Source organism: Syngnathus floridae, chromosome 11 (genome assembly GCF_059516105.1).
Source record: "Syngnathus floridae isolate MCC-2025c chromosome 11, RoL_Sflo_1.0, whole genome shotgun sequence".
NCBI lineage: Eukaryota > Metazoa > Chordata > Actinopteri > Syngnathiformes > Syngnathidae > Syngnathus > Syngnathus floridae.
The window spans coordinates 6,980,292-6,996,782 of NC_142423.1; the positions used below are offsets into that span (position 1 = coordinate 6,980,292).

General features: G+C 40.8%; 1 non-coding gene across 1 annotated transcript; it reads right to left on the reverse strand.

The window, feature by feature from the left end:
- Positions 1–14,534: 14,534 nt before the first annotated feature.
- Positions 14,535–14,607, reverse strand: trnaf-gaa (transfer RNA phenylalanine (anticodon GAA)). The gene has a single exon. It is a non-coding gene; the product is annotated as a tRNA-Phe (tRNA).
- Between the last annotated feature and the right edge of the window lie 1,884 nt (positions 14,608–16,491).

Consider the following 16,491-nt stretch of genomic DNA (forward strand, 5'->3'; position numbering starts at 1 on the left):
AAATTAGCTTGTTCACATGTTGCCCACTGCATTGCACTAAAGCCTCTCAGTGGGAAACATGACACGCAGTCTCTCCCTCCCTCACTTGTCCTCAAAAGCTCACCATGTACACAATGTAGCAGTCCAACGTCTCATGAGAATCGTATATCCAAACTCTAAACCTTGTTAGAGTACTTACGTTGTGGCAACTTGTGTGGCCGTTTGACTCCAGACATGCTCATCAGGTACTCTGTGTGGTCACAAACTGGAGTTTTCAATACATCAACTATACGTCATGGGTGTCAGACAAAAGGCCGGCGGGCCAGATCTCCCCAAACTTGCCGCAATCTTCCCTGGCCTCTGTTCGAAACAAGCTATAATAAAAATCCAATGCATTCTAAATATTGTGAAATGACATCAAATATAAGCTGTTCACATTAGCATTTCGTAACTTCTACTTTCCCCGATGGCAACCCTAATGGTTGTCTGTGATGAAAACAAGTTAGACACTTGTGTACATTGGGGCTAATTAATAACATTGCCTGGCACCTTCACCCAAGCAAAACAATTTTTGCATCTGGGCGGTGGAGTTGTTGACCAGTGGATGACATATTGAGTCAGATGTCCGTGGAAGTCGGTTGGTTCTAGGTGTAACAGTGGCTAGTCATAACATAGGTGATGTTTACCATTCTAATATGTATCCACCAAGCATAATGTGTAGGGGCTTAAGTGATGTAACCTTCAAAACATGTCGAGCACGTGGGCAAGCTCTTCCTTGGAATTCCGCCTGCACTTGTTATCCTGTCCCCATTAGTATCACACATATGACACATTTTGAATCAATGTGCCACATAACACGCATTCTTATTGTAGATAACTCAAGTGATGTCATTCCTCTTATAAATGAATCTGAAATTTGCATCTGTTTATTTTTTGGGAATAAATAATAGTTTTTGAGTGATTGTCAACTTAATGGGTCAGACTAGTGTGTCGCTGGTTACAGTCTCATTACACTAATCTCTGATGTTCCAGTTCAGCACTGGGATTACAAATGGAAAGAAAGAATCCCAGAGCCAGACAGAGAAGGGATTAAATGATCAGCCCTTAAACAGGACACCAAGTCTTTTCTCTCTTGCTTTTCCTGGGAAAATATTTCCAGTTGTCTGTGCTTGAATGGTCAAAGGCTATCACCTTGCTGCACACAAGTATGTCTGGACCTTGTAGGCCAAAGAAAATGCTTTTCCCTCAACTGTAACGAGAAACCTGGCCGCATAGAAATGTCCATTGACGTCGTTTTGGCCTCGTCACTCTGGCCTCACTGTTTCGTCAGTGTTTTGTTAGCTCCTTTCATGTCATGGGTCCCTGCGCATGGACAATAGACGCGGGCAGTACCATCGGGTCCTCAGACCAGCAATGACTCAGGGGAGTGATGTAATTTCCAACACTTTTTTCCACACACATTGTACATTTCAGCAGAATTCCAACCACAGTAGGCTCCGGGATGCTCATCTTCATTGTAACCTAATTTTATAAAGTACATTGCTCTGGCTCGAGGACAACAACATGAACCTTCCAATGGTCTCTATTTTAAACATTGTGAATACTCTTCCAAACATGTTGGTGGAATTGAAAATTTAGGGTAATTTTAAGTCTTTGTTTATGGACATTTTCTTTCACTTTCTTTTTCCACGAAATTGACTGTGATACATTTGGTTTCATATTTCTTATCTTATCACTTTTGTAGCCTACATTTACATTCATAGCATTACTTGGAAGACAAAGAAAACAAATAGCAAACTGCTGGTGCTAATTATTTCGTTTTGTTTGTTCTTCAATTCTCCTAAAAATCTGTTTTGAATGTCGACATGTTTATTTGTTTTCTATTTAAAGGCACTCACATATGAATTAGATGTTTTCTGTGAATTCTTTAAGGCAATAAATCTCCGATTGAAATTGTAAACAATGGACTTGTTTTCATTTTTCGCAACTTTATCCCAAAGCTATTGTTGCTGTCCTCTATTGCTCCCAAGAAACAGTAAACATACGGGAAGAGTTTAAAAGCCAAAATGTGTCGTTACGCAAAGCATGGATTGAATTTCAAGGTTGGGGGAGTCACACGGCTTTGTTGTAGTTAGTGGACATCCCATTTTCATCCCATTGGATCTATGCGTCCTCCCCCTTCTTTCCCCAACACGTGAGCAAGCGAAACATGGCTCAGGGTGATAGCTTGCTAGAGAAAGGGGCCTGCTCCATATGCTTGTCAAATGAGGCGCTAGCAGTGTTAATAGCGAATGTCAAAGGTGCGGCGACACAAAATGCCTCGTCAAGGACAACCTTGTTTACAACCACGTGCTGCAGCACCCAACGTCACAGCATTTCTTATCATTCCACTTGTCTATGACGGAATGTGATTCATCTGTTTGAAGAGTATTTCTTGGCAATCATAAAACGTGAGTAAAGTTATAAAAACATAATTCACGACAAGGAAATGGGTATTACTGCGAAACGGAAAAGTGTAGCTAACATTTAGCCTTTGTGTGAAACATGGCTTTTTATTGGTTGGTAGCTTATCCATGCGTTATCTTTTTATCTAAAGAAAAAATTAAATCCAAAATTTAATCAAAAGATATTTCCCACTAGGCAATCCTCATGCCCTGTCGGTGATCAATGACATTTAGTCAAACAGCCATCTTTAGTTTTCAAGGTAAATAAATAACTCACAACACAAAGGGCAATCTAGCAAATGTAAATACTCCAACAATAAAGTCCCTTTGTGCTTTTAAATTTAGTACATAGACGTCACATTCCATTATTGCATTGGAGGGCCTACATGTGCAAATATAGTTGGGTGAGGTGGAAATTACCTGAGCAGTCTCACACATTGAGATTACATTCTTCAAGTCCACTGACACATTCCACACATGCATTCCGGAAGCTTGGCATAGCCCATTCCCCTCTAAATCATGTCTTTGCACAGTGATGATGCATGGAAACACAAGATATTGACACATCATAACACGTGCCACATCTCGTTAGCTCAAAATAGTCTATCAGTGACACGGTATAGCTTTTTAAAATCAGAAACAGTGCAAAAACAAACAACATAGGCGACTAAATACAAGAGTAGGAAATCACGTGCGGTGAAAGCTGAGAGCATGAAATAGCCCTTGGCATCGTGCCAACATAAACTCGCCCCTCATGACCCAAAAAAGCCCCTTCCGAGAGGCCTAGATGAACACAGTCCATGTCTTGTCAACAGGTTACTGAAATGTTGAGAGATCAAGCTACGCTATTAGCACTTTAGCCCGTCTGTCAACTAACAACAGAACCATGACCCACTTTGCCTCGGTTCAAGGAGGAGGACCTCCCCTATGAGTTGTGTTTGTAAACACATGTCATACTGCAGGCATTTTCAACAGGCATGGTTGAAAAAAAGTGAAAAATAAATCACTTAAAGGGCAAAACAGTTTGTGTGGAGCAGCACTCACATGAGAGTGAAAAGACATGTAACGACTTGTAAACAGTGACACCCTCAGTTTGATGGCCTACTTTTTTCTTGTTGTGGATCAATGCAGGTTCATCGCTGGTGTGTCACCATGGGAACAGTTTCCAGAGAACATCATGTAGCCATGACAGCACTGTAGGACGATTTAGTCAATGTTTAAACTACTGTGTAAAGTAACGACAAGCTGCAGACAGATTTGGGGAAATTTAACAGCATCCTTGCCTTCATTTGATTGAAATGGTTCTTTGTGTGACAAATCGGTTCAGTCAAAAGTCTAAAGTGATCTTTTCATTCTACTTTGTTCAGTGGTGGCCCCGTCCCGTGCCTCTGCCCCACATCCTGTCTGGCCCACCATCAACGACATCAACATCCCGTAACAGCCAAAATTTGAGCGTGCACTAGAAAGAACTGTTGTTGTCACGTGACAACACAACATATTCAGTGTTCGATAACACGTGTTCCACTCATCCGCTAAGTGACTAAATCTGTTTAGTGGCAATTAAATTATTGTTCCTCATAATCTCGCCTACAGTAATGTGCTTGATGATGTCCAATAATTGGGCAGTTTTATGCTCGTACTTTCCCGGTGATAACATTCATCCCTTTTTTCCTGCACGTTTGCAAAAGGATGTAAATGCAAAAAATCTTGCAGCACAAACATAACATAATCCAAAATGTCAGTTCTGCAATGACTGGATATTCCAGAAACAGACTGAATCGCCATCATATTTTTGCAGATCAAAAATGTGCAAGGACATTCGGTGCTCTGGACAATTACCCAATGACAGACTGTCAAAAACAAAAACAGCCTCCGGCATCCAACCCGCCCCCACTTGAATGGAGTTGTTTGCATGCTGTGCCACTTTAAAGCTAATGTTGGATCCAGTCCAATATTGGCACGACACACACGCAAAAATCCCGTATGTCTGGAAAGGTTAGTGGGTGGAGATGAGAACCAGAAAAGAAAAACAAACCTTATAACCTACTTTAGTTTCTTTCTTTCAAATGTGAGACGCTTGTTAAATTGACACTATGCTGGCTCAAAATCAACTCCATCAAGTTATTCTCATTAAGACAGTCTTGACAAAAAAAAAAGGGGGGTTACAGTGTGACAAAATGTAAACACTGCATTTATACAATCATGGAGTTACATATGATACAAGCAGTCAGATTGAACAAAACAACAAACCAAGCCTTCTTCTTCTGGCTCGCACGTGCTGCACAGGACATCACGTGGAGCCTCAGATTGCCAGCAGCTAGAACCATAATATTGTGATTTTCGTGCACAGCCACACACACATATACACACTCGCTGCGACACATGCATGCTAAGGATCCCAAAACAAACAGGCAAGATATTTACAATCCAAACCAAGAAGTTAACAGGTCATATGGAAACACTCGGCTTCTACAATAGTGCAGGACCTAGTTTCACTTTTTTGTTTTTTTCAATTTTTAACACAATAATTATTAAATACTTGTTACAAACAATGCATCGACTGGAGCAAGCTAAAAAAAATGCAAACATAATCTTTATTTATGTACAAAGGTCATGGCCGTGAATGCTGTAAACCCTGTTGGCTGACTGTCAAGTTCACTGCTACTTTTCTGTCTTATCAGGGGGAAAAGAAAAAAAAGTAAACATGGCCTGCTCTTAAAATGCAAACTCCTCCTTCCACATAGCTTGGCGTTTGTTGTGTCCAGCCTTTTGGAGTTTCTCAATTCTGCAGCTGTCAGCGTGTGATTGTGGTCTTGTCCGTGCATATTTGTGGGGGTGGGTAAGAGGGGTGTATACGTTGACGCAGTTATGTAACATTAGGCATGCACATAACAGACATATGATGATGACAGAGCACAGTATGTTCTGAAGTAAAAGACACCATTACACTGGTATGCTGGTATACATTGCTGAGGTTTTCTAAATATTGCATATTGCATAATAGCAAATAAACTCAATAACTGTTTATATATCGGAGAAAGGTCACATGACTGGTGAGAAACTTACATTAATCTAATAGCGAAAAAAATCAATCTTTATATATAGAAAAAAGGTCCCATGACTGGTGAGAAAGGTACATGAAAACAAAAAAGCCAGCTAGAACAGAGAGAATAGCACATGTGTAAGGAATTTTAGCATAATAATCGTTAAAATAAAAAAAATAAAAAAATAAAATGGATGGCTGTATTGTTGTATAACACAAAATTCTTTCAGTGGTGCAGCTGACAGTTAAGAGTTATGGTGGATAGCTGGAAGTTATAAACTGTTCCCCAAAAATTGAGGCGGAGTTCCTGGAAGTACTTTAAGGAGAATCCAGAACTACATGTTCCACAGTTTGCCGAGTTTGGGGAGGATCAGAGTCGCTGAGTGTACACACTAATCCACATTGTTTGACCAATGTGCTGCTTTTTTTATACCCAAAACAGAAAGGAATTTGAGCTTCCATGTTGAACTCGAGGCAATAAGCGTTCTGAGGTCAAGCAAAGGAACACAATGCAAACATGTCCATTTTAGCATTGTATAGAGACTGACGCATATAAAGTTGCTGCGTAACAAGAGCTTGGCTGTTGACATTTCACACTGTGCCCCGAGAGTAAATAATTCACTAGAAAGTTCAGCAGGATTTCCAATAATAGATAAAAGCCCAAAGTCAGACAGAGACAAATGAAAGTGCAATGCAAAGTGCAACAACAAACACTCCACAACTTTGGAAAATGGAGAACCTTAAGAATGTTGCTGATTGTGTTTAAAAAAAAAAAAAATCAAAGTATGTACAGTTAATTTAGACTTGAACATAATGTTGATGATGAGTGTTGGCCAGTTGCAACCTTCATGCTGCCACTCAATAACACATTTGTACAGATTGCTGTTTGAATCGATGTTTGTGGAAAATGCCCTGCATGCATGGTGCAAATAGGTCATTTACATGCAGTGGATATAAAAAGTCTACACACCCCTGCTCACATGCAAGACTTTAGATAGAGTATGGAATTTAAAACCTAGCAGTATAACACATAAAAATCTTTTACAGAGAGGTAGCAAAAAAAAAAAAAAAAAAAAAAAAAAAAAAACCAGAGAAAAAGTGCGCACACCCTCTTAGATTAGTAGAGATGCTTTGAGGTTGCTTATTTTCAACTGGAATTATTCAAGGAAAGTAGAACATTTAACATTTATTTGGGGTTATTCAGAGGAACTATAATTGCTGGCAGGTGTTGATTCCCATTTAGTTTGAATCTTAATGTTATTAATTCTGAGCACAGCCTTTCCTAAATTATTTGAGGGTGTGCACATTTGTGCAAGCACATTACTTCAGTTTTCTCCCTCTTGAATAACTATAAGCATTTGAACAGGGGTGTGTAGACTTTTTATACCCACTGTACCCTTACTCATAACAATATCAAGTGCTTTTAGTGTGCAGTATTGAGTGGTGCAGGTGCACAGTACCTGAGCCCATGGCCACTGTGTGATGATTCACAATGAGGATGAGGCCTCGTGAGGACAGCAGTACTTGGGCACTGCAGTGCTTTCCTGTTTAATCTCAGCGCACGTGATGATCGATGCACGTTTTGGAGGAATTAGGCGTGCCCACCCTCACTCGAGCTCCGTCTGCCTGCATCCCATTTTGTGCAAATTCAAAATGCAGCTCTTTTTCTGCCCATTGTGTTATAGGCACGAGTTCCTGCAGCAATTTGCCGTCCTACTTTTTGTGCTTATTGCAAGACTGTGAGCTGAAATAAATTCAAGGGCAGTCTTTAGCTTCAGGTTAACGTTGTGTTCATCATCTTTAAATGGTTTTATCCATCCATACAAATTTTGTCTTTTCATTATGCCAATCTATTCACTATTCATCGATTACCGTCGTCAAATATTCTCATTTTGTCCCTCCCACACTCATCCTACCCGCACACCTCTTTCTCGCTTTCTCTCGCTCTCTCTCTCTCTGCCACCCGTCTCTTTGCTGCAGTGTGGAATTTTCCAAGCTGCAGTATTAGGGCTCATGCTGATGAAGTAGGACGGGTAAGGACGGCTGAATTTGGTAAGATGAAAGTTGAAAAAAGAAAAGAAAAACAGAGTTATGAATGGCCTCTCATATTTCTCCTTCCATCTAGTGGAAAAGTACCAGCGCATAAACAGGTAGTGGATGTAGAAAAATCTAGATGCAAGCAAACCACATTTATGTACAGCTATTCAATTTTAACAAACAGACATTGCATTTTCAGCATGTCCATGCAAGATCAATTAATGTCATTAAAATCACATTTTTGTTGCACTAGCCCAAGGAGTTGCATTTTTCAAATGTTTTTTTTCTTCTTGATGGAAAAAGTAGGCTTATCATGATGTTTTAAGCTTGTTCATTGTAGATTGAGAAGTACTGTACACTGCTTATGTAGAAGGAATGTTAATCCACTGCAACATTTGTGGCGGAATAAACGGAGGAGGTGAGTGGAAATGTGTTAATGACAATCTGTGAGTGTGACAACTGTGGCCATCTGTTCCATTTGAGGTCATTTTGGTGAGGATGTGACTCAAGGAGGACTTTTGCTGCAATCTTCTGGCGACAACATGAGAGTAATGACATAATGATGATTATAGAGCAGGAATGTGTCGGGAAATCTTGGTCCTGCGAAGCCACCGATGATAGCATCTGACCTACTGAAGGCGAAACTACTGTCCCACAAACCAGAGCCTGTTAGAAAAACTTTGTTGGATTTGGTGATAATTTACTGTATTTATTCATCCATCTAGTTTCTAGAATGCTTCGTTGTCAATAGGGTTGCAATTTAGCTGGAGGTTAAAATATTTTGATATGACTTAGCATTAAGCTAACAGACATTAAGGCAAAGTTATGTTGTTGTTTTTTTAATTTACAATGTGTAATTCTCTGTTTTATGTATATTTTAACAGTAAACTTCATCTGGAAGTGGAATAAAACAGACTGAAGCCTCTTTTTTTGAAGAATTATCTGCCAAACTGCTTAGTGTGTTGAGTCCTTCTTGGTCTATGTATAAAATCAGAAAGTATCTTGCCTTATATTACATTTACCCATCCCTTAATTTACCTGGTAAAAATCAAATGAGGGAAATACTGGCACTTATTTTATACTACTTAAAACACTGCCTGCACAAAAGAGTAAATGTTATCGGTTTGCTCCTGGCAACATAAAAACACGTGACATACTATCGTCTCAACTTTTTATATATGATTTCATGCCTACAGTGATAACAGCCAAGATAACACAACACCCCAACCAGATGGGAGTAAACCAAACACCGTCAGGGTTACGCCAAGTCATTTCAACAGGATTTTATAGGAAACTACATTACATATAAGCTTAGAGCGGGTGTTTCTTGTGCAATAAATGTGTTTGTGTAAATGCGAGAAAACTTAGTCACTCATCACTAGCTGATCTCCTCCCGTCATTTGTTGCTCTCATCGGCTCTCATTATGGTGCCAAGAGAAACTAGAGCCGGCAGTCCTTCGTGACAGAGGGGCTTTAATGGGAATCCTGAGGGGCTTGGGATCTGGGCCAGATGGGGGAGCAAGTCAGTGCCAGTCATTTGTGCTCCTACTATGAGCAATGTTAAAGTAGGGTGAACCTCATACGCTTATTTGCTAATCAGCTCTGGAGCAATTGAGTGCACAGTTCGACAATGTCTCCAAAGGTTTTTCTAGCATATTACACAAAGGACAAAGAATTCTTTTTATTGATGGCTTATTTTGTTCAAGGTCATGGCAGGTGGGGGCTGCAGCCTATTTCCACTTAACTCAGGATAAAAGCTGGACAAGCCCATGGACTGTGCCAGTCAATCAAAGGGTGATGATGAAGAGTGCGTGAGTGTGAAGTGAACCCACGCCGGCTGTACAAAAGTCAACTACAGTATTTGGACCATGGCTAAGCACTATAATATGGTCATAAATGGTCAGAACTGGAGTGACACTGCGCCGCGACACTGCAGTACACTAGCTAGAAACACAAGTGCAAAACCCAGAAGTAAAGCACTTCACATGAAGGCTGATATTTAATCTGTTGTCCATTTTGATGACTATGTTAGGTTTGAATCATCTTAAAGCCGTTTTAAAGTTGTAGCCAATGACTCAGAAGCAAGGATCTTCTTTAAAACTGGCTAATCTGAAGGTGCTAACGTTATCGTCCAATAGCAACTAGACATATCTATCTTTCAAGCTAGCGCTAAAACAACGGAGCGCGGGATCACTTCTCACTGGACTGTGTGGGAATGCATTTGAACCTCACCTATGTCCTGTGGTTTCAGCCTGTCGGACACAATTTGTCCATGGAAATAATCCTGGAGTTGCGTAACTTTGACCCGTCCCCCGTCCCCCCCCCGACACGATGACAAGCGGTGGAAAATCCCAGAGATCAAGAAAGGGATCAGACAAAAGGAGGACAGTGTGAACAATGTAGAGATGGGATAAAGTAGAGCAGGTTGTGGGTGTAACACTGCTGGGCTGGCTAACTAGCAGAAAAGGACATCAGGACCTTGTCTCTGAGAACACAGAAATGCTGAGAACGCTGAGGCGGCAGACGGAGGCCTTGCCAGTAAATGAGCGAGGTTTACTCTGCGAAAAGTCATTTCAGCACATGTCCAGTTGGTTTGTGCTGTCGGGAATAGGAAGGAAGCCTGTGAAGTGAAAAGTCGTGATAAAAGAGAACTGGCAGATGAAACAATGCGAGCATTCAGAGCTGCAAATTGAGAATAAGGCGGTTCAGAATTTTATAAGATAAGTCATAACCCCATAAAAGTCTAAGATCTTGGAACTGGAACATCCCACCCCTGTTAGCCTGAGATGAACCATTTAACAAAGATGGTGTATGGAATCGTCTCAACAGACGTAACATTCTCTTGGGTCATTTGAAAATGAAGAAGCAACCTCCAGAGACTTTTAGCAGGACTTGGGAATAAAAAATAATTAGAGCTCTAGCCAACGCTTAAGAGGATACATTTGGTTTTAATAAGAACAAGTTTAAATATAGCCAGAGTTAAGAAGAAGGCGTGCCCAGAAAGAAAGATTTGGCAATCACTCCTCACCACAAATGACCCACTATCATTTCCAACAACGAAAACAACATCACTAGTAGATCACAAAACATGTTACTCATTATGGTACTTAAGGGAAAGGCTTTCCCAATGTATAAATAAACTTCAGTTGCACCGAGTGTAACGGTCCAAAGGCTATATTCATCCCATATCACCGGGATTAAGGTTGGCAACAGCCATGTCCTTCATGCCTCAAGCCTCCTCTGAGTCACCTATATGAAATGTGCCGTACGTATCGGTGTGAAAGCTTGTGTTGAAAACTTCAAGTGCGACCGGGGACATGTTAAAGGTCTTCTCCTAATCCTCTGCCGTCCTCTTATGTGAAGGCGCATGCTCATTTGAAATCTGCGTTGATGCTTACGCAATACATTTCTGCTCAATGATTGTTTTGTTTGCCGTTGTTTTGCCGAGTTTATTGTGAACAAGAGTCCCTTATCCTCGCCAAGAGAAGGGGGGGGGGGGAGGGAGGGGGAGTCAATGGAAAACGCAAGCCATAGCTGCAAGGTATAAATCTAATAAAGCACAGATTTGCTCTGTTGTTCCCAGTTCATAGAGCAATATGATGGTTGTGCTAATACAATTGTGGTGATGTGATTAGAATAATTTGGCACTGGAATTGCATTGCTGCTTCCTTCCAGAAGGACACCAAGATAATAGAAAACAGGAAAGGCCTAAAATAAACATAGTTGTCTGCTGGTTGACTCAAGACAAAACAAAATGGAAAAAAAAAGACATACAAAGTGATAATGTTCCACTCCTGTCCTATAGGTGGCAGTAATCAGATGGGCGCCATCTGCCACAAATAGGAAGTGTGTTTCTTCACATCGTCTATAGAGCTTCAATTGATTTCAAAGTTTTTGAATTTAGAGATGGGAATAGAGAGGTCAAGATGTGTGTATATGGCAGATGTGAGTCCATCAATTTGTAGCCCCATCATCACCTACAGACAACGACCCCTCAATTCTTAAGTCATTCGTCAGTGAGCTTGTCATCACCAGCCTAAACTCAATTCCTGTTCGGAAAGTGTGTGAGTGTGTGTGTGTGTGTGTGTGTGTGTGGTGTGCATGAACATTGTTCTCAGACATTTATCTCTTGCGGCAAGCATGCGAGTCAGCACACTTTAGTTGACCTGGAACCCCTGTACTACCTCAAAGGGTCAAAGGAAGCCAAAGCAAAGGGTCAACGACACTGCTGAGGTCCTGAACGGGGAACATTTGCCTTACATAAGTTTCCTGTACTTCTGTAACTAAAAAAAAAGAAAAAAGAAAAACAGCATTTGTTTTGGAGAGAAATCCTACCTCGTTAAAATGAAAACAAGCCTCTCTGTTGTGTTTACATCAACATGGAGTCACTCATTACATAGTGTACAGCGCTACATTAAGGATACTTATTACATAGCCCCGTGGGAGTGATACAACTTCATGTGACTATTTACGATGTCATCGATCCTGGCCAACCTCCTCAGGTTCTTAGACGCAGGGACAAGATAATGTTTCATCTGTGCTACTTCTAAGCGGAATCAAGAAATCAATGCTGCACTCACGATCAACGAACAGTGGAACCTCAATTTAACACATTAAGAGTTAAAATCAATTAGTAGCCCAAAAAAACCCACAATTATTTTGTACTTTTTGTGGTTTAAAAGTACCATGTAATGCACAAAATTATTGTAAATAAATATTTTTTAAAAATGAAATTGAAAAGTTAACATTTTTTCCCCAAATTGTTATGCTAGTGCTTGTGGAGGTGAAAATAGTATATTGATGTTATTCATAGTATTGCGACAATCCTAATCAATTAATCATTTAGCAGTGTTTTAGATAAGATTGTACTTTATTGATCCCGGGAGGGGAATCACACCAGTATCTTCGAGGAAACAGCAAATTACTTTTTAAGAAAGAATAAAAACAAAACCCCTATCTCAATATTTCATAAAGATATGAAGATAATTATTCATCTTCCATTTTGATAATATAAATGCTTGTAGCTGTGAGCCCTCACCTTGTAAACATACAAACACAGAGGGAAGGTTATTGCCTGGCGTTCTCACGCCATCACACCTGCCAAGCTAGCACATAACACACCTTCAGTCATGTCACCCGCCGAAAACCGACGTGCAGGTCCGCAGGTGTTAACCCATTGACGCTTTCGAATGTCAACTCTTAACAACTGGGACTTTTGTCATGTGGTGGAACAGCAGGTCCAACACAGGTACATAAGGAGCACGCAAATCTCTTTGGCAGCCAGAACTCAGTCATGGTTAATTCCCAGGCTATATTGAGATGGGCCGGTCAATGACATTCTTAGTCTACTAAAGTAGGCCTAGTACTTTGAGTCCTGCTCTGGATCACGTTACGCTAGGGTCTATCAGCAACTGGAGTGAGGCGAGACACGCCAAGTGGTCATACAAGAGACATAGAGATGACCTTGTAGAGTTCTCATTACCAACCTGGAAGAGAAGCTATTGATTTACCAGATACTGTAATCACTTTGGACAAACATTACCAAAGACTGAACCTCCACATTTCTTTGTTTAGTGGATCCTTTTGTCGATTTGTTGATAAGAAAAATATATCCCAAGTTCAAAAATACACTTTGAATAAATAAAATTGCCCTCTAACACATATACTTGATCACTGCACTGAGGGCTGATATCGATTACACCCCCGACCCCCCCCCCCCCCCCCTCCCATTTTGTGCTCTGTTACATAATGGAATGTAGCTGAAGGCCACATAGAGAGCAAGTCCGATTTATTTCCCAAAAATTCAAAGCCAAGAACAAAAAAAAATTGAAAAGAAGTTAAACAGGTCAGTCTTGGTACCTCAAACATCTGATTTGAGACTGGAGACACATGATTGTCTCATCATAGAAATGAGCTCTCCAACTAAAGCTGAAAGTTCGGCCTCTTCCTCTTCGCCCTCTTTCCTGCCAATGTTCGAAGACTCACGCGACATGACAGGGGCCAATGAGGAAGTGAGTTGGTGAGAGGAAATATGCAAGCTAGCAGGTCTCGAAAACAGCACGGGTCAAGCAGTACAATCTCAAGTTTACATTAGGCCACACTGGCTTCTGAATTCAGGAAGTAGACTTGGGAGGGTCTGGCTAAATCCAGGAAGTGCAAATGTTTTGAGTGCGTGACAAAAGAAACTGCTTATCCATCCTCTCTTCTCCCCTGTGTCATACTGACATACAAACTCAGCTGCAGTTATGGAAAAACAGCTGACAGAAAGACAAAGACAACATGTCTTTTGCATGGCGAAGCTTAAATGAGAAAAGAACAGGTGCTCATAATGACATCAAATGCATGGGCCCCAAATTTTGCAGAGTGATATTTGGCTGACTCCCAAAAATGCTGCAATGGAACATTGTGGCAGTGAAGAAAACGATTGCCAATTGGCAGCGTGAGGTGATTATTTGTTTGCCACATATGAACAAATGGCTTGTGCATTGTGTATATAGGTTGATACAACTTCCTTTTTTTTTTAATTGTCGGGGCAACACACATACACAAACACACATACATATGAAATAAACTACTCACGTGTCAAGCTTGGGGTTCCTCTTTTTTGGCGGACATTCCAGAAGGAAGTGAGAACACCCACACTGTCAAAGGTGAAGAAGTGACGTAGAGTAAAGATTGTTTATTGGACAAGGTCGCCCCCTAGAGATGACTGTTGCGCACGAATTATATTTCTTCTTTGACGCACGTCTATAAAAAAAACACGTCTATAAAAAAAACACATCATGTGAGGATAGTAATTACTCAAGTAAACTATTTAAAATCATAAGAAGATGCACGATAATCTGAGTATCAATTAAGGCATTGTACGCGTACATGCGTTATGTGCAATTTACCTACATTGCAACGTAAACAAGTCATGACGTCAATATATGTCAATATATATTTTACAATTATGACTTTTGCCAATCTTACACAAGTATGTTGTTTACGTCTCTTTGGCAAAGCAATAAAGAAAAAGTTTCACACTCGTATGCCGAAACCCGGGATCGAACCAGGGACCTTTAGATCTTCAGTCTAACGCTCTCCCAACTGAGCTATTTCGGCACACGTCATGATGGGGAAACAATGCAATATTATACTTTATCTTTTGTCACTCAAGGTGAAATCGCGTCTTAAACGAGGACAATCTCAACAAGGTGGAACGTCAAAATTTGCATTTTTCTACCACTTACGGCTTACTGCGTCTTGAGTTTCTAGGTCAGGTGATGTTGTTTTAATATTTGAACACCAGGAGACGCTAGAGCTGCACACGCGACCATAATGCTGCTGTACAACCAATGTAATCACATCTAATGTTGGCTGCAGTGCTGCACAGGAGAGTGCTCTGATATTACATCGAACCTCTTTTGTAGATAAATAAGGTTTTAGGATAATCTCATCACAAATATACAACTGCAATGACGACTTTCTGTCAACCGGTCCCATCTTATTCAGAGGTCCTGAAAATGTATAGGGAAATTGCTATCTTTCATCCGAATTGCCTACTGAGGGGCCTCAGCATTGCTGAAAACTCCCCCATTTTTGCAAGCGTGTTATGTATCTTTGTGAAAATGTATGTATTTTAGGGGGTCCTTGATGCAACGACTCAGAATGACCAGTTTCACCCATCTAAACTAAATTGTATGAATGTATCATTGTTGGATGGACAAAAAGTCTGAAGGACCCCCGGGGCATGTTGGGGACCTCTGGGTGGCAGTTGTGGCCTGCAGCTAGTGTAGGAATGTGCTTATTGCATGTCATTTGCTCGTTTGTTCTATAACGTGTACTGGCAGTTGTGTCTATCCTTAGTCTGCAATACCATAAAAATGTAGAAGTAGAAAATGCTTACTGCAAAATCCACAATATACGGTTTTAAAATTAGCGATACAGTGAAACCACAAATAAACAGCAATATGGTGGAGATGGACTATCCCTTTTTTTTCAGCAGTCTATATTAATTTAAAAAAACAATTGCTATGTGGCATAATTTAAAGCTAAATATGAATTCAGTGGGGATCAGGGGACTTGGAACTTAATCATTATTGTGAGTCATTCGCTTGTAGAATTGAACAGCTACAGTAAGACTAAATACAGTGGAGTGAGTGCAATGGCAAACTGTGCTAATCTGCAGTGATGCAGCGCTTGTCTCTCCCTTTATTAGTCATGTAATGTTCTGATGCCAGCTCGCACGGCAGACCCCCCCCCACCTCCCTCTCGCCCCACCTCCCTCTCTCTCTCTCCACTCTCTCGCTCGCTCATGTTTTTTTGGGTTCCTCTCTCATCCTTCAAGGTGACTTTCCTTCCTTCCTTCCAAGACACTGCAGCTGTTCCCCACTTTGTTTTGAAAGGCCCAAATGTAGATAAGAGATGAGAGAGATGCTGAACGGTGCACTGGGGAAGCAGGAGGAGAAGCATGAGAGGAAATTGGGGATGAGAAGAAGGGCATGGATGGTATGATCCTGGTAAATCAGTGAACAGACTCATGGAGAGATTTGCTTTGGTACAGCGGAAGGGGGATAAAAAAGTCAGCACAAAGAAGTGCATTTGAACTGTACAAGCTCAATGACTAGTGAAGGTTCATGACAATCATCACTAAATACCACAAGTATCTGGGACACAGATTCTAAATTTAGGGATCAAATACATGCGGAGAGCAAAGACACTGACAGGGAAGGACAGCTAAGGTCCTGGGGAAAATGAAAGGATCGCAGTCACCCCCACCAGGATGAATCCAAGTGACCCCCTGCTGATTTCCCAAGAAAATGTACAGCAACAAAACCTCTGGTTAAAAAACAAAAACAAAAAACATTTCATTTATCTTAAACATTGGCAGTGATTGTCAACTGATTGTTAACCGGTGTCCTGGAATGGATTGAGTCTTGCAGATGTTATACCACAAAAAGAGATTAATTGTCGACAATTCATTCAAATACAAAAAGCCGAGATGGA